This window comes from Periplaneta americana, chromosome 4 (genome assembly GCF_040183065.1).
Source record: "Periplaneta americana isolate PAMFEO1 chromosome 4, P.americana_PAMFEO1_priV1, whole genome shotgun sequence".
Taxonomy (NCBI): Eukaryota; Metazoa; Arthropoda; class Insecta; order Blattodea; family Blattidae; genus Periplaneta; species Periplaneta americana.
In genome coordinates, this window is record NC_091120.1 from 178,640,980 (window position 1) to 178,660,860 (window position 19,881).

General features: G+C 33.7%; 1 protein-coding gene across 5 annotated transcripts in view; it reads right to left on the reverse strand.

The window, feature by feature from the left end:
• The window catches only part of slo (calcium-activated potassium channel slo), a 427,716-nt gene that overhangs the window by 321,503 nt on the left and 86,332 nt on the right, over positions 1–19,881 (reverse strand). The window contains exon 2 of one of the 5 annotated variants that reach the window (XM_069824446.1): positions 12,877–12,968. The exons of the other annotated variants lie outside the window; for them this stretch is intronic. The gene's annotated coding sequence lies outside the window, so the exon portion shown is untranslated. The remainder of the gene's footprint in view (positions 1–12,876; positions 12,969–19,881) is intronic. 5 annotated transcript variants of the gene reach the window in all.

Sequence of the window (19,881 nt, forward strand, 5' to 3'; positions counted from 1 at the left end):
CCACTTTTTGTACTGTAAAAATAAATTTAATTTTATTTAATTTGACTAAACATTGAATCTTTAATAGCCAAAATTAATTTGTATTTGTTACCTACAGTATTTCAGCTATTAAATTTTTAAAAATTGTGAATCTGTATTTATAGGGAGAACGGGAGTAAGGAAATTTCAAGGGAGCAAAATACAGACAGAAGAAATCAGGCGAAGATTAGGCGATCTTAAACTCAACAGCTGTTCACTTTCATTTATATATGGGAAGTAATTAAGTGAATTGCTCACCAAAAATAAGTGTACACTTAAGTAAGTGTTGTAACGAGTCAAAGTACATGACTTAACATTTGCCTAAACTAGCGTACCACAACCTCCAACGAACACTGAACATAAAACTAAACTATTAGTAAAACCAATATAAGGGGAAGATGCCAAACCACACGTATTTTATTTAACGCATATTATAGACTACAAACACAATGATTAGTAAAGAGGTCAGTAACATTAGCCTATTTTTGTGTGTCTCATATTGCTTTTAAATTTCTACATTAACGACTCACAACAAAAGAGTTCTGTAAACAAAGCAACAAAGCATGTTCTTTGTATAGACACCTAATTATAAAGAAAATATGTGTCATATGTCTGACATGATATATATTACAAACCAGTTTTTTTTATAAAAGACGTGTTGAGTATCCTAAATTATTTTTGATTGAAAGTCAAAGGCATATTCATTCAGATTTCTGCTTCCATAGGTCACTGCCAAGATATATCGGCACAGCACAAACTTAAAGGAGACATCAGAGATTATTATTATTATTATTATTATTATTATTATTATTATTATTATTATTATTATTATTATTGTGGCCTTGCATTCAGGAGGTTTGTAGTTCGATCCCAGAGGCCGACTATATTGGCTTTATTTTTTTGTGGTTTCTTCAAATCCCTCCAGACGAATGCTAGGATAGTACCAAGTTGGAAGGCCACAATCCCAACCCTTCCCAACCCTAATTAACCCTTCACCATTACTTCATCTATCATCCTTTCATCTACCGCAACATGCCTGCAACATTCAAGTATCGCACCCACGTGCCCTCTGCGGGTATGATGACGAACTACGTCAATATGGAAAAAAGGCGATAAAAACATATTTAGAAGAACGCTATTAAATTTGTTATGTATGTATTAGGCCTATTTCCGGCATTGCTAAGGGAAACATCGTTATTTTATCTCCGCTAGAGGATCAGGAAGCATTGATTTTGACCTGCATCAAGAGAACAATAAAATAATACGCATTTATTTATCGAATTAAATTTTATAGAAAAGAAAGTCCTATGTTCAATGACTTATTATATGAGATTTGTGTGTGTGTGTGTGTGTGTGTGTGTGTGTGTGCGCGCGCGCGAGCGTGTATATGGGCGCGCACGCACGTGCGGTCACGTGTATTCAGTTGTTCCTGATTAATGACATTGAGCTATCTTACATAATTTGGCATATTCCTGAATTTTGAGCAAACTGTGTGCAAGTACAGAATTATTTATATTTAAGGCCCAGTCAGAATGAAAATTAAACATAACGTAAGCGTTAACTTAAGAATGTAAACGTTACGGTATAATCACATCATTCATGATGGGGACATAAACATAACCGCAAAGATACTTGGTAACCATGGAAACATAACAACGACGCCATAAATAAATAAATAAATTTCCTCATATTCTGTCGTATACTTCAGCGTTCCACGATTGTGTACTGTTTGCAAATCACGTAAGCATAAACATGAAAGTTTGGAGTTCGCAAACTTTCATGTTAACGTCTAACGGCAATGTTAATGTCACTGTTTATGTGAATCATTGCGAATGATCCTATTTGATAACCTGGCCGCAAACTTCTGTGTTTATGTTACGGTTATGTTTAATTTTCATTGTGAATGGGCCTTTAAAATTTGTAATTTTTATATAAGATATCGTACAGTTTCATTGGATTTGGTAGGAATATAAATTTCATTAATATTTTAGGTTATTAAATATCTTGCATGTATTAAAAAGCCTACATACTCCATATGTAAAGACTTTTTTTAAATATCTGTTGTCTATGTAAAATAGTGGACGGAAGAATTTCCTTATTTTCTGTCTTGCTGCCTAGTAAAACTTTGTCTTTTTCTTCTTATTTCTCTTTATATTTCAATAAATGTTCAGGCATATTTTTTATGTACACTGACCATAACTGAACAATAAAGATTCTTTTAAAGAATACTGGTATTCTGTCTGCATCTTAGATTAGGTAATATTGAGAATTTTCTTATATTTCAGCAAAATTTACAAAACGAAAAAATTGTTACTGATATTCTTCAAATTATTCTCATAAATGTAAGAAGTATTATCCAGTTACTTATTAACACTGGAAAGATTACAGTCTTGTTGCGTTGTTCTCGTGTATTAATGAGGTAAATTAATAACACTGCTATAAACCATGATCGAACATACAAAATTGATACGCTTATACAGTGCGATCGAAAAGTTTCTCCGCAGCTCCATTAGTTCTAGTAACCTTGCAGAAAGTTGGCACTTCCCCATTCATTCCGGTTTGACAATCTCACATCCTCCGACCATCATATGCTTAGCGGCCAGTGCTGCCACTTGAATTATCTACCTAGTGGATTCTCGGCTACACAAGCACTGCGGAGAGACTTTTCAATCGCACTGTATTAAGCGTCTATGGTAGCAGAAATCTGAAGAGGGTGAGGAGGAGAAGATAATGACGCGTTAGCCTCCATAATCAAGATTTACTTTCAATGTAGTACGCCCACCGTTTCTTTTCTTTTTTTTTTTTTTTTTTTTTTAATTTGCATTATTGCTGTTTTCGTGAATGAACATAATTTTTTATACTGAATACATTATTATTACTTTGCTATAGTAACGGACCAAATAGCTTACCTATGATTCTACTGAATGTACGGTAAATTCTGCTCATAATTCTTTTGTTTTTTTTTTACATATTACAGCTTGATAACAACGAGCTAATATTCAGAAATACTTATATCCGAATATAGGTTCCGTACATGTAATTCTTAAATGCGTATATTTTCTTATGTAAATTTCACAACAAATACAAATAATGATAAAACGATAAATTTTCAAATAATAAAATTCAACAATGTGATTTTCAACAATAAACCAAACATTTTGTGCAATATTTTTAATTCATCTACAGTTTATATTAAATTTAGGTGCAATCCTTTAGCACAAAATCTAGTCAAACAAGAACATGATTTGGATGTGGTGTATATTTTACAACGTACGATTTCCTTAAACTGTTTCCAATTTTTCCTTAACCTGTTCTGTATTATACAGAGCTTTCATTTCAAAACTTCCCAGTTTAAATAACTAATTATTTAAATTGAATTAAATTTAAACAAAAAACACGTCAATTTAAATATTGAGAGGTAAGTCTGAAACCAGACTTAATTGCATTTTAGATTTCACCCCAACCCCCAGCCTCCCTCACTTTGAAATTTCAAATGGCACCCCTATATTTTTATACTTAAATATTAAAGAGCATTCAATTGTTTATAAACCTCATTAATTTGTTTTCGCATCTTTTGTTTTCTATCGTTGCCTGGAAACCTGTATTTTTGTTATTATCAGTTGATTGTAGGATGAAAAAACAGCTTATTTTGTGTAATTTACTTACTTCTGGCTTTTAAGGAACCCGGAGGTTCATTGCCGCCCTCACATAAGCCCGCCATCGGTCCCATCCTGAGCAAGATTAATCAAGTCCCTACCATCATATCCACCTCCCTCAAATCCATTTTAATATTATCCTCCCATCTACGTCTTGGCCTCCTCAAAAATCTTATTCCCTCCGGTCTCCGAACTAACACTCTATAATGCATTTCTGGATTCGCCCATACGTGCTACATGCCCTGCCCATCTCAAACGTCTGGATTTAATGTTCCTAATTATGTCAGGTGAAGAATACAATGCGTGCAGTTCTGCACTCCATTCTCCCGTAACTTCATCCCTTATGTTGTGTAATTTCCTAAATTTAATCAATAAGGATGATTTATGTTCTCTCTCTCTTAAAAAATTTAATACACATACACAACTATTACATGAAATGCTCAATAAGTTTTAGTAGCTTTATTCTCTTCAGTTCTAATCAACAACAATAACAATTCAGGTTGCCAAGCTACGATAGAAAACAAAAGATGCGAAAACGAATGAGGTGTATAAACAATTGATTGCTGTTTCATATTTAAGTATAAAAAATATAGGGGTGCCGTTTGGAATTTCAAAGTGGGGGAGGCTGAGCGTGGGGAGGTGAAATTTAAAATGCAATTAAACTTGGTTTCAGACTTCCCCCTCAATATCTAAATTGACTTTTTTTTGTTTAAGTTGAATTCAATTGAAATAATTCGTTATTTAGACTGGGAAGTTTTGAAATGAAAACCCTGTATGTAACTCACTCTATTACACGTATACCTACTCTATTATGTTTATGCATATAGTGTGAAATGCATTTTAATTATTATGGAGTGATGTTTTACTCAACACATACTAGTTCTACGTTTTGAAATAGCTATTAATCTGGTTTTATGAGTCTTTTGTTATGCATTAAATGAGCCCCCGCAAATTTCCCAGTTGTGTGTTATTACTATGCAAGACTGCTACATTCTTCTAATCCACTGAGCTGGAAGAAACGTGGGTATTCAGGAATATTATCCTGTGTTAATGTTCATGCTGATATACCATTGCTGCTTAACCGAGAATTAGGTTATGTCAGCACAATGGTAGCTTCTTTTTTCTTTACAATGTATTATAATCAACTCCGCACATAATAAAAGCACTATACTATTTAAAATCTAAACTTACACAAATTCTTGATGCACAGCAACTAATAGGCTCATTACAATGTCAATTTTAATTGTTAGAAAAATATATGTGTAAGAAAATATTATGTATTTATGAGAGTGGCTGCAAAGAAAGTGAATTCCTACTTTAAAACTGTTACTGAAATATACAGGGTGGACCATTTAAGTTGATACTGTACAATATCTCCAAAACTAAGCGTTGTAGAAATAAATGTATTGAATAAAAGTTGCTTAAATATTATGGGAGAAAGTAAATGCCATTTGTCGTGTTTTATTTGGAGGACGTTGTGATGGTTATTTTAGGGTCAATTTAATTTTTTTTAAATAGGAACCTACATTTTTTGTGTTGTTTTCTCATTCCTCATAAAAAACTAAACAACTTTTGTATGAAGCACTTTGCAATAATTGTTCTTACACCAACGTAAATAACAAAAATTATGAATGCTTGTGTACGAAGAGCGCAATGAATGGTTGGACCCATTCGAAACAGTCCAGCATCACAGTAGGCGAGGAGGAAATGAGACATTGTGTCCGTTGTTTGTTTACTTTCCACGGTAGGACGGTTTCCTTGCATCTGTCGTTAGTGTACTTGCAGTCGTCTTCGAGTTCAGGTTGGTCCACTGGTGGTACGTACCTACAATTAATGATTACCGAGCGACAACCATCAGTTCCATGCAAATCGTTTAAAAGGCTGATTCACAATGAAAATTAAACATAACGTAAGCGTTAACTTACAGTAAAATCAAGAAGTCATACCATCATTCACGATGGGAACTTAAACATAACAGCAAACATACTTGGTAACCATGGAAACATAACAACGACGCCATTTCCTCATATTCTGTCGTATATTTCAGCGCTCCACGATTGTGTTGTTTGCAAACTTTCATGTTAACGTCTTACGGTAATGTGTATGTCAATGCTTATGTGAATCATTGTGAATGATCCCATTTGGTAGCTTGGGCACAAACTTCTGTGTTTATGTTACGGTTATGTTTAATTTTCATTGTGAATGGGCCTGAAGCGTACTCAGTTGTCTGTGGGTTGAAATGGACCTACTTTCTCAACAAGAAAAAGTGGAAATGATTCTCATTTTACGGGGAATCTAGGAGCCATTCATAATTTTTGTTGTTATTTACGTTGGTGTAAGAATAATTATTGCAAAGTGCTTCATACAAAAGTTGTTTAGTTTTTTATGAGGAATAAGAAAACAGCATAAAAATGTAGGTTCCTATTTTAAAAAAATTAAATTGACCCTAAAATAACCATCACAACGTCCTCCAAATAAAACACGACAAATGGCATTTACTTTCCCCCATAATATCAAGCAACTTTTATTCAAGATATTTATTTCTACAACGCTTAGTTTTGGAGATATTGTACAGTATCAACTTAAATGGTCCACCACGTATAGTCAACATGTTTAACTTATGTAATGAATCTTCATTGCATAAAATCTGTAACCGTTGACACAAGACATTCATTAACTTAATTAACTTTTCGATATTTTCTTCTGAACCAATCTCATCCAGTTCTTAAGCTTGTAACATAACATGGAAAGAAAGTGAAAAAAGTAGTATTAAATTAAATTTAATCTATTAATATTCCCCACCAAAAAGAGAGAGAGAGACAGAGATAGAGTTGTGAGGAAAGAGCAGCTGACAGATGTGTTATTGTAAATTCCTTTACTTGTTAATAAAACACAAAAACTTAAAACAACCATTCAGGTGCGACATCATTACGTAACATCTAAGTAAGTAAATTAAAACAAACAACATCGAACCAAGCTAACTCACTCCTTCCATTGTGTGCTTCAGCTTTTCAATTCTGCCCTAACCTCAATATCAACAGGGAGGGAGGAACAAATATTGTACTCGCAGCTATAAATTATAAAATTTTTGTTGTAATTCCATTTTATCATAATATTTAATGACAAAACATTCTGATAGAAATAATAAGGAATTCTGATAGCCAAACATTTTATTTCTAGGCTGTAATACAGGAAGCGGGAATATCAAATGTGATAAGATTATACCATAGTCTGGTATATACAGACACGAAGCTCAATACATAGGGAATATGCATCCATAGATAGTTGTTAACCACTAGGATCGCTACTATCGCCTCATCACATACAATGTGAAACAGTAGCGGCACAGCCTATTGTTTCTAGTACCCTCATCAACTCAAGCTTCGTGACTGTATACACTAGACTGTGATTATATTATGTGAAAACAGAAGAAGTAACCTAGTTATCTTTCTTATTTGCACAACAATGGAAGAAATGAATTTGCTATTGAATATTTATATTCGGATTTACTCATAAAGTTAGTGGTGGAAATATTGGCATCATTATGGTTCACAAACACGATTACAAACACCAAACAGAAGCCACTACATCTTGAAATGGCACACTGCAAGCGAGGGGTAAATGATGTGTCTATATTCAAAAGGTTATTAAAATGGGTTCTTATTACTGTTTGTCATAAACGGTTATTTTGTTACAGGAAACTTACATGACTCTATATGCAACTACATAACTGTAAAGCTTTGATTAATTCTGCTCTTGAAATTTGCAGTTATCGACATATTATAAATGTGCATGATAAAATAAATGTAATTTTAAAACATAGATTTATATACTGTATAACAATAAATACCTTTATGTAAATTTCATCATTCATTCCATGAAAGAATGCGAGACAATACATTTTTACAATCGATGTTAAAATCAAAATTAATAAAATAATGTAAATGGTAGAAAAATTTGAACCATGAGCCCTTTTCAGGAAACTGCGTATCGTATATTTCCTCTAGCGTGTAAAAACAGATACTGTATTAATATTCTTCAACAGAATCTAGATGTACATATGCATAATAGATCTGTACATACTAGAGTACTATATTCTGGAAAAAAGAAATTTATAAGCCACTTTTCGAAAATCTTAAATCAATACAATAACCCAGTTTGTTTAAATTAAGAGTCAAAGCTTTTTACAGGACCACTGATTTTACACAATAAATGGATATAAAAATCCGTGGCGCTACAGCCCGTGAAGGGCCTAGACCGACCAGCCGGCTGCTGGCCTCACGCCCACATGTCGAAGGAGAGGTGGACGATCATCCAAACAGAATGGATGTATCGTGTGGTTATAAATGGATATAGTGATTTAAAAATGAAAAAAAAAGAATTGAAGACTGAATGACTAGTTGGAACATTCAGGATAATTGAATCTTTTTTTTTTTTTTTTAGAAAGGGCACAAGTCACATTTTTGTGGAAATTGGTGTTCTGTTAAAATATATATTTTATTGGGATAGCCGCATTAAGTTTAGGAATGGGACATTTCTAACTCATCTCCATTTGTTGCTATGGAGGTTAGATAGCCTAAATACGTTCATTTGAGAAAGAGCACATAACATGGATATGTGAGTTTTTTCACTAAGCTGACTGAAATCAACACTGAAATTCAAGATATAAAAAAAGTTCTCAAATATGTAAGTGAAGGGACAAAATCTTTCTAAGACACCATTGTGAATTAGCCAACTACAACACAGGGTAATGCAGAGTAAAGTTTTTCATTCCAAAAATGAAAATAAGAGGCATATTTCCATGTTTATCACTATTTTGTACACTTATTGTTCATTAAAGCATTGATTTGTAATATCTCCGCCTTTTTGAGTTCTCATTGTTCCTGTGTTTAGTTTAGAAAGAGCACAATTCCAAGACTTACTTACTTACTTACTGGCTTTTAAGGAACCCGGAGGTTCAATGCCGCCCTCACATAAGCCCGCCATCGGTCCCTATCCTGAGCAAGATTAATCCAGTCTCTATCATCATATCCCACCTCTCTCAAATCCATTTTAATATTATCTTCTCATCTACGTCTCGGCCTCCCCAAAGGTCTTTTCCGCTCCGGCCTCCCCAAAGGTCTTTTCCGCTCCGGCCTCCCAACTAACACTTTATATGCATATCTGGATTCACCCATACATGCTACATGCCCTGCCCATCTCAAACGTCTGGATTTAATGTTCCTAATTATGTCAGGTGAAGAATACAATGCGTGCAGTTCTGTGTTGTGTAACTTTCTCCATTCTCCTGTAACTTCATCCCTCTTAGCCCCAAATATTTTCCTAAGCACCTTATTCTCAAACACCCTTAATCTCTGTTCCTCTCTCAAAGTGAGAGTCCAAGTTTCACAACCATACAGAACAACCGGTGATATAACTGTTTTATAAATTCTAACTTTCAGATTTTTCGACAGCAGACTGGATGATAAAAGTTTCTGAACCGAATAATAACAGGCATTTCCCATATTTATTCTGCGTTTAATTTCCTCCCGAGTGTCATTTATATTTGTTACTGTTGCTCCAAGATAGTTGAATTTTTCCACCTCTTCAAAAGATAAATTTCTAATTTTTATATTTCCATTTCGTACAATATTCTCGTCACTAGACATAATCATATACTTTGTCTTTTCGGGAGTTACTTCCAAACAAGTCCAAGACAAAAAAAAAAAAACAATCCATAGAAACCACTCTTTTCTTTAAGAAAATCTGAAACTCGTGTGTAAAGTGTACTTTAGTATTCTTCCGAAGATGCAATACAAGGAATTGAAAAAAAATTGTCTTCAATTTAAATAGTTTTTATGGCTCTTGTAAAACTGACAAAAAAGTGTCTTATGTTCTTTCTAGAATAAACGATTCAATTAATGTTTATGGAGAAGGCACACAGATTAACAGAATAATATTATTCTGAAGATAATATTTAGTGAGAGATTCTAAATATCTCGAAGAAATTACAAAATTAAAATATTTTAATTAAAGTCAGGTAATAATGATTGTTTAATCTTTTAGGGTGCTAGTCATAGACATTTCGCAGCACGCGTTACGAGCGTACTAAGCTAGCCCCGGCTATCCACTGGTTACTTTTACAGAATTCAAATCATATCCTATCGCTAACACTGGTTTATGAATACGAAAAACGCTGATCATCCACCGGAAGCCCGCGCTAAGAATGTCTATGAATACGGCCCTAACTGTCTATCTTCAATGACCAAATGTCATACGCAGTTAAAAATTTGAAAGGACACAGGTTACTGTAGCGATTAGAGAGTAGGTCTACACTATTTTATCATGGCTCAAAATGTATAATTCCTCAAATCATACCGATTTATTTATGAATAGCCTATCTGTGGAGGCTGTAACACTGTATATCGGCACTCATTACATCCACTGTTACTCCTACAATCACTTCATCAAAGCTTTATCAGTTATGAGCGCATTTGTTTAAAAATAAATACTTAATCTAAGAATTACCTCTAGTCCGCTAATATGAGGCGAAAAAGGATTGCTAACAAGTGACAGAAAATAAAAAATTACACAAAAACATGGCTGCACATTCTACAAAGGGTTAATTAGGTAAAATTAACAGATAATCCATCGCATTCTAATTCCGCATGGATACATGTTATAATTTCATATGAAGTGTTTGTTAGGTAGTGTAGCTGCAAGAAGTTGAAGACACATGAAAAGTAAGAAATGAAACAAATTATTCGAATGTGGAAAAAATGGTGAAGTTTTTAGTATAATAAGAATGTACTATTTAATAAATAAGACAATCCTGTACCGGTACTTCCATTTTCACAAATGTTTAAATCTTTTGAAACCTTAATAGAATGTACCAGTTCCACTAAATTGTGACTTTAAACTGATTTTCCATGTCTTAGCACCAGAATCTGAAAATGCTTAATGAGTCTTCCAATATTTCCACCAGAATCAATATGAAACACTGGATCCATGCTTGAAAACCTCAAAGATTTGGAATCTTGCATAATATATTGTTACGAGATATATCTGCATTCTAAACGTGGTTTCATGTACTTGTACAACAATCTTAATGGGAAACTGATATTTATACCATCAGAGACAATACTATACAATTTTGAATGCAATTTTAAATTTTAATATCATTATATGATCTCTAATATTATCTCGTTTTCATCTAACTCACTGCGTGCTACTTTCTTACTATTTTTGTGATCATTGCTTAAGAGACGTTAAATTCCATATTCACATTCTGTAATAGAACAGAGTTTCTAACGATCATAATTTAAATACATATATAATTTAGGCTTAATGTTCTTTTTTGTGTTCGACAATTTAGCATTCTGTGTTATTTAATTCAGAATAAAGACTAAAATTATACTGATTTCCAGTAATACCGACAAGTATATCAAAAGAAAATCAAATTTGAGATTAAAAAAAATTAAATGATAAGTACAGGCACGCCATCTTATAGCACTTCATAATCATTCAGATAACCTATAAAATGAAGGAAACAGTTTCTATTAGCCTAGGTAGAGTGTACTTAAGTCACTTTACCACAAATTTGGTCCAGGTAAAGTACCAAATTGTACATTTTATTGCATTTTCTCCTGTACCAAAAATAGAATACAAATGGAGTAAAAATGAATATTTTAACGTGGAGCTCAAAGCACTACGGAATGGAGTACCTGTGTTTATCGTTTACAACAAAAATTGAAATCATAGCTTCAGTTGCGGATATTTTGTCTTCAATTAAAGAATTCTAAACATGAAAATAGAATTAAACTCACATTTCACTACTGTTCTACTTGCTTCAGTTAACCATGAAGTTGTTTGCGAACATGTGTTGTTTTAGTTAGCAATATAAAGTGTAAAAATGACAATTTCTTTTAATAAAGTGCATTATATAGTACATTCTGGCTTTTTTCTGGCACCGTTTCTGTTTTATTTTTCATAATGGAACCGAGAAATGTGTTAATAATTATCTTTTAAACATAATTTTTCTTCAAATCCGCTTAGGCCTTGAAAGTCTTATAGTTTGACAAAAAGGAGGTTAAAAACGACAAAGTTCCTTTGCACTGAACAGTAATCATCTTTCCGTCCTCTATTCTATACGTATACAAAGTTCCACCACCTTTTCTTCCAGAAGAAAAGCACTGGTTATATATAATCATACGGATGAAGGTCACTGTATTGTAATATTATCTACGTACCCAGCGAATAGGGATTATAAAGAATGGACACTGAGCGAATTTTCCTGTGTTTTGTTTCTCTGTGCGCCAGCGTTTAGTTCTATTTTCAAGCGCTAGAGGTCAGTGTAATCGAGCATACGCTAAGATAATAATTGAGTACAGAGTTGAGACACAGGATCCAAACATCGCCTACCTTATTGCATAATCCAGTAACGCTTTGCTTCAAATAAATTCAAGTTAACAGCTTTTCTTTATTTCTCAGTGCCAAACTAGTTGTAATAATAATTTTTTATATATCAGATATAATGAATTATATTATGAAATAATATAATACATTATAAAATTATGTATCAAATTCGTTTAATATTTATATATAATATAATATAGGTATATGGTTTTACTTCTCACAAGAGTTTTGTTTTTCCATTTTCAGTGCTATCAAATCATTACATATTTTAATTGTTATTGGGGCCAACGTCTCAACTCTCATTATAAAGGAACTCTAGAGTCTAGACATTACAGTTAATGACGGATTTATTATTTTATGGATCCAATTTATTTTATTTGAGTACATAATGTACCTAGATGTATTAATTATATGTGTTATATTTCCGCTGTGTCGACTGCTAGCTGTTGTGATGTCAGCGCCAACTCTAGGGAGAAAGCAGAATCTCACGCTCTAGCTGGGTTGAAGGTCACTGAAATCGGTCCGACTACATCAAAGGTACCGACGCGAAGTGTCCATTCTTTATAATCCCTATTCGCTGACGTACCCATGAAAAACGATTCTAAACGAAACTGCAATGAAATCACATGTTGCTCATAGCGTAATAAAAGTGTCTGAATGGTGTATTCTAATATTATCTCATTTCTGGTAACCGTGTTTTATATGCAAGATTCCTTAAGATTATCAAGCAATGATTATGAGTGAGATGAATTGATGTGTGTAATGTGAGGCAACCAATGTACGGTTACCATGTGTTGTTTGTAGGTACCTCTTTCCATGCTCGCGCTTGTACTCTCCCCCGTACTTGGATCTAGTCCCTACCAGCTCTATTATCTCAGGGATGCTACTGGCAAAAATTGCCTAGAAGGTAACAGGGCATAACAAACATTACACAACCACCACCAAGCACTCAGCGAACTGAATTGTGTATTGCAATGAAATTATTATTTTAAAAGCTTTTAAACAATTCATAAAATATAACTACGAATCACAGGCTTAAAATTACTCTAAGGTATCTTATTTCAATGGGTTTGAACAATTTTAAGTTATAAATTGAAAATTGCATATAAAATCTTCTCTAATAATCGTAATACATAAATGAATAATCAGAAGATATTCGCAATATATTAACTGTAAAAACATATTATTTTTATATTTCGGAATCTCCTTATTGATACTTCAATCGCCACACTCGCACTCCTTTCTGCATAGACTGAATCATGTAACTGTATAACACAGATTTAACACTGCACTTCTTAAAAAAACACTGCATTTAAATCATCTTATACAGGGTGTTTCCGAGGTGGTGTTACAAACTTTCAGGGATGATGGTGAAGGGCACATGTATCAATTTGAGATAAGGAACCCTGGTCCGGAAATGACCGAGTCGAAAGTTACAAGCAAAAATAGTTGTGTGGAAATGAAATAATTTTATTCCTCTGTACACCTTATTTATGTGTGTTTATCTGTACATGTTACACATACTGTATTCCTCTGACGTTGTTTACGTTGTCTACTTACAGCAGCCGCGGCGAAAATGCGACTCACGAGCACATTGTGGCTCGCAGTGCTTTTCTCTCGCTTCCTACATACAACCCCCACCCTCTCACTCACTGGAGTCAAACTCCGTTCTATTTGTATTTGTCTCGGACCTGCGAGTGGCGTATCGTCGCAATGTCTCTCTCGATACCATGTGCCTCTATAAAAAACGAAAGTTTCAAGTAGGATGGGAGGATGCATTCTTTTGCTGACAATATGATGAAAATATTAAATGTATGATTTGTTCACAAATATTACTAGGAAACCGGTTGTATAACATAAATCGGCATTATAAGTTACTACATGTTACTGATGAAACATTAAAAGGTTAAGTGTTGTTATTATTATTATTATTATTATTATTATTATTATTATTATTATTATTATTATTATTATTATCATTATCATCTCTGTACGTCGATTCTTTTACAGCAGATGTACGAATAATGCGGTTAGATTTTCAATTTAAACTCACAGATTTACAATGTGACGTTAAATGAAAGCTAGATGTAAGGACTTGACAGATATTGAACTTTTCAAATCTTTGGAAAAAAATAAATATTTGAAGCTTCGTTCTTTCGCTTGCTCTGTTGAAGCCATGTTCGCTGTAACTTACGTTTGTGAAAAATTGTTTTCAACAATGAAAATAGTAAAAATCAAATTTAGATCACGACTGACAGACAAATACCTTCGTGATCAACTACGATTGGCAGTAAGTGACATAATTCCTGATTTTGAAACTTTGTCGCAGAGACATTCTGAAGACAGTTAATTTTAGGTTGTGATAATGTGTCCTATGTTTTCTTGTTCATTTCTTTCTTCGTTACACGTCCTAAACATTAACTTCCCCTTCGGTTGTCCGCCTCCCTCCATAGGTGCTATGCACGTTGCAGCTTACACAGTGGCTCGGCGCACCATGGCCTTTTCGCCACGGCTGACTTACAGTATTCCATTCAGTGAGCTGTCTGAGGGATGGGGACAGGAAACTACACTAAAGCAATGCAGATAGCGTAATGTGTAACGGACATGGTCCTGATATGCACGTCTGTAGACAGCAGTGTATGTGTGCAAGTTGCAGTGTCCAGTCGATCAGTCCTAGTAATATGGAGGAGTACACGAGAGCGGAATAAGCAGACCTGATTTTCGAATACGGATGAGCCAATGGGAACAGCAGACAAGCTCATAGATTGTATCGGTCAAGTACCCACGTAGAAGACATCCGGCCCATACCATATTTCCACGACTGTTCCAAAAGTTAAGGGAAGGAGGGCACGTGGTGCCGAATTACAATTCCATTTCCACACAACTATTTTTGCTTATAACTTTCGACTCAGTCATTTCCGGACCAGGGTTCATTAACTCAAATTGATACATGTGCCCTTCGCCATTATGCCTGAAAGTTTGTAATACCACTTCGGAAACACCCTGTATATTATATCATTGGTTTGTTTATTTCCAGAATAATTTTCTTCATGACAATAAAATAAATTAATATGCATACTTACATGACCAACCTTAATGATTAATGAATTTTTCCTTAATGAAACATGGTTACCGACAACGCAAAACAAACATGTTCAAATTATTGTATCATCGTACTCCTCGTCATCGTCATCGTCAAGGGAAAAAAATTGTTCCGAGACCGGGCATCGATATTTTTAGAGTTTATATAGCAATCAGTCATCGTTTAGTATAATCAATTTACATGACATGTTAACAACACCATAAGTACGAAATAACGCACCATCATGTAAAAAATATATTTTTCTTTTATATTTTTATAACGAAGATGGTTATGAAAAATGTCAATACAATATTTGAAAGTAATAATTCAACTAAAGAAAGAACGAGATCATATTTAGCTGTAAAAAAACACAAAAACGTACTATTCGATTTACTGGTTCTAATAGCCTAGGCTACATAAATATATACGTGATTAAATGTTATGTTTTATTTAAAGAAGCTCGCAACTGCAGCGTCGCCGGTGTGCCGGAATTTTGTCCCGCAGGAGTTCTTTTACATGCAGTAAATCTTCTGACATGAGCCTGTCGCACACTTAAATGCCATCGACCTGGCCCCGTATCGAACCCGCAACCACGGGCATAGAAGGCCAGCGCTATACCAACTGAGCCAACCAGGCCGACTACATACGTTGTTCCTTAGAATATTATTAAATAGATTTCGACAAAAATTTTAATTACAAAATTTTTAAATACAGTGAAAGGCACTGCATAGGTACAGAAACGATAACTTTTCAGTGCCTCCTTTACAATATATTCACAACACAACGATTATCGTTACAACGAATTCAGGAGTTTCGTACTAATATGCCAACATCACATTTCAATGAAATTTTCAAGTTCATGACAAGATGGTTAGCAGTTGGCGTCATACCTGGTCAGTTTATCTCAAAAGTCTGAAGCGTAGTGCAGTATTCACGTGATGGGAATCCGAAAAAAAGCCAATATTAAAGATAATGTGTTTTAGAACAGGATATATTTTATAATTTTATTCGTATTAAAACGGCAGTTATAAAATAATGCTGACTGAAAATGCTATGCTACGAAATTGAAAAAATTGTCAATTATTTGTTATAACAGTTACTATGGTTGTTCTAATCTATGCAAAAAGAAATTGAGTTTCAGTGGCAAAAATGCATACAAAAAGATTTAGTATTCCAACATTCTCCATATTTTAAATTATATATTCTATTAAAATCACTCAAAATACGTAGGCCTATATGTACAACTCACAAGCAAAGATAAACAATGTCCTTTAACGGGATTAAGAACAAACAAATTTATAACCTACGTAAAAATAAACAATTCTTGTTAACAATATTAAACAATTGAAAGTATTAATAATTACAAAGAAATTTATTACACGATTGTGAAATTGAAATCGCTTGGTTCACGGTATGTAGGCATATATCATACTTTTTTTAAATAATACATTACTTTAAACTAAGTCACAACGAAATAATCCAACAGCCATGGAAAATTATATTTATTATAACAATTGATGTAATTATAACGTAATTTTCGGCGCCTACTTCTGGAAAAATCTGTGGAGTATGAGAAATAATGTGTTATGCTACTTAATTTTTTTAAATGTTAACAGCTAATCATGTGAAACTTAACGATTATAAATAATAATCAAATGTTACTGAAAGTTGAACAGCGTTTGAAAAGTTGTAACTATAAATTACTGTATAGGCTATACGCAAATGTTTTATGGTAATTTTATATAAGTTCATAGACATAACAATCCAGTTTGCTGAGAATATAAAGTGATCATAACTAAAATATATAATAGAGCACAACTAAGAGGAATACTGGGCAGAAAAATATACGTGCATTGCTGTGTAAAAAAATTACATAATGAAATTGTCACTAATTTTTAGCCAATTTAAGAGACTGAAGATTGAATTGAACAAATTACATAACTTTTACATTACTTCAAATAATTATAGTGCGGAGTAGATATTTTATGGTTGTCTGTTAATAAAATAATTTATTACCTGTCATAAATCTACGACACACGACCCACAGCTTTACTTACTTCCCGGAAGAAGCCATGCTCAGGATTGAATTTCCATTTAAAATCAAATTCTCTGCCGGGTTAGAGTCTGTGAACCTTAGATCGAATCGAAAGTATGGCAACCACGATATCACCATGGGCGATAGCCATTACCATACGGTATGTAATTATTTTAAGTTATTAGGCCTATTATTTATATTAGATGAAGATTTCTTTCGAAAAAATCGTAAATAAAATAACATGAAACGAATTCTGTACAACAAATTATTTTTCAACGCTTTACGCGAATTAAAATTCTGAAAATATATATTACATTTCCGAGCATGTTTATGAAAGAAACAATTAATTAAGTTAAATCCTTGTTTTAACTTTAAATATATGGTTTCTCAAAGGTAATCAACATAGATTTTTAAAATTATTATAACTGCTAAACAAACTGAGCCAACAAGATGATGCAAGCGGCTATGGAATGTGATAAGAATGGGACAGTCTGAACATGTGGATTGTCTGTTGTCCATATTCGACAATTGTGAATACTGAACCTACAACTGAGAGTAAAGTGTACCTCAAGTGTTCACAATTTCCGAGATAATATATCATTCAGTATATTTTACTTTCAATCAGAAAGATTGTAAAATACAGGATAAATAATTATATCAAGTTACTCTATTATTATATTTACGTACCTTGGTAACAAGACTGTTAGGTCGGTACACACTATACCCAGAGATGTGTAATGCGAAATGTGCACCGAGAAATGCGTGAAATTAAAAGACACATACGGCCTCTGTCAACGATTACCATTACACACAGAGATGGGGGAAAATACTTTTTTTTAGCTGTTTTAAATTAATTATTCGGAAACATGGCAAAATGTTTTCTAATATGTCAGCGGCTCATTGAAATTGTTCATGTCATACTTATTGTATGAGATACGAAACGATAACTATGAAAATACTGAATTAGAAGAAGAAATCTAGAAACAGATATCAATAAATTTAAACATTAGGCATTAGGTTAGGCTTCTGATTTGCAATGTGAATCAACATGCGAGTGGCTATGAATAAAATTACGACTTCATTATCAGACAATATTTAACAATAAAAATAAAATATGATGATTTATAATATTAGATATTACTGTATGTATTACATACTAGTCAACACGATAATTTATTAAGGATTTTGTTTTCTTCATTGTACCCGTGATGCAGGAGTTGAATTACCGGAGCGAATACTGTTCATGTTAATGAAAAAGTGAACAATCTCATTCCATTTCGTGATAAAGTAACATACAATTTGCTGCATGCCGTTTAATTTAGTGAGAGAATAACGCTATTTCTCCAGAAAAGTTACACCAAAGAAAGCTCAATTTTCGTTTGCTTCACTGGCTTTTGCGAGATGTACATAGTAGTAAAAACGTAGCTTTAAGGTAAGCGTTCACTACACCGTATCGCAATCCTCGTACGAATCGCACGCAACGGATATTTAAAGTGCACTGCGTTCACTGTAACGGCTCTACCTCATCGCCTCCTCGGATTCCCTATCAGCTGTTTAAAACATATGACGTACGATATTGACATTGCTGAAAACAGAGGAGTGTTGAGGTTAGGTCTATTAATCATGAGTGCTAGCGAATAAGAATTTGTAATTGCTTCATGCTTCTTAATTGAAGAGGAAGAAACGAAAGAGATATTGGTTACATAATATATGTAAAAAACGACTTGATTACTATAATGGGAATGCTTCAAATTATATAATTCTTCGCAGTTTTCTACAAGCATGTAAGTTGTCCGTTTGGCATTTTGGCGCGACACTGAATATGGCACAACATAATAGTAACAGTTGACCAATTAAAAATGATTTATTAAAGAAGGCCATGATCGCACGCATCGGAAAAGTTGCTCATCCGAGAAACGTGGACGGATTTATCGTGACCCGATGCGTGCGATACGATGTAGTGAACGCGGTTACATAACAATTACTCTGTACAGTAAAGATTATCATTTTCCGATCCATGCGATTTGTCCGATGAGTGAGATACGATGTAGTGAACGCTTACCTTTAGTTTGCATCTACAGATACTATCAGGATAAGAATATTTTGATACTTGTGTATTCTAATGCACTGTTGTAGCCCCACACTTGTTACAAATATAACACTCGAAAGGTTCAAGATGCTATACTATGGAAACTGGCCATTTCTATAGTAATTCGTCCGGTCATGTTGGTGTATTATAATGCATTGTTGTAGCCCCACATTGTTGTTACAAATATAACACTCGATAGGTCCAAGATGTAATACTATGGAAACTGGCCATTTCCATAGTAATTCGTCCGTACCTCTCAATGTTATGTTGGTGTATTCTAATGCACTGTTGTAGCCCCACACTTGTTACAAATATAACACTCGAAAGGTTCAAGATGCAATACTATGGAAACTGGCCATTTCTATAGTAATTCGTCCGGTCATGTTGGTGTATTATAATGCATTGTTGTAGCCCCACATTGTTGTTACAAATATAACACTCGATAGGTCCAAGATGTAATACTATGGAAACTGGCCATTTCCATAGTAATTCGTCCGTACCTCTCAATGTTATGTTGGTGTATTCTAATGCACTGTTGTAGCCCCACACTTGTTACAAATATAACACTCGAAAGGTTCAAGATGCAATACTATGGAAACTGGCCATT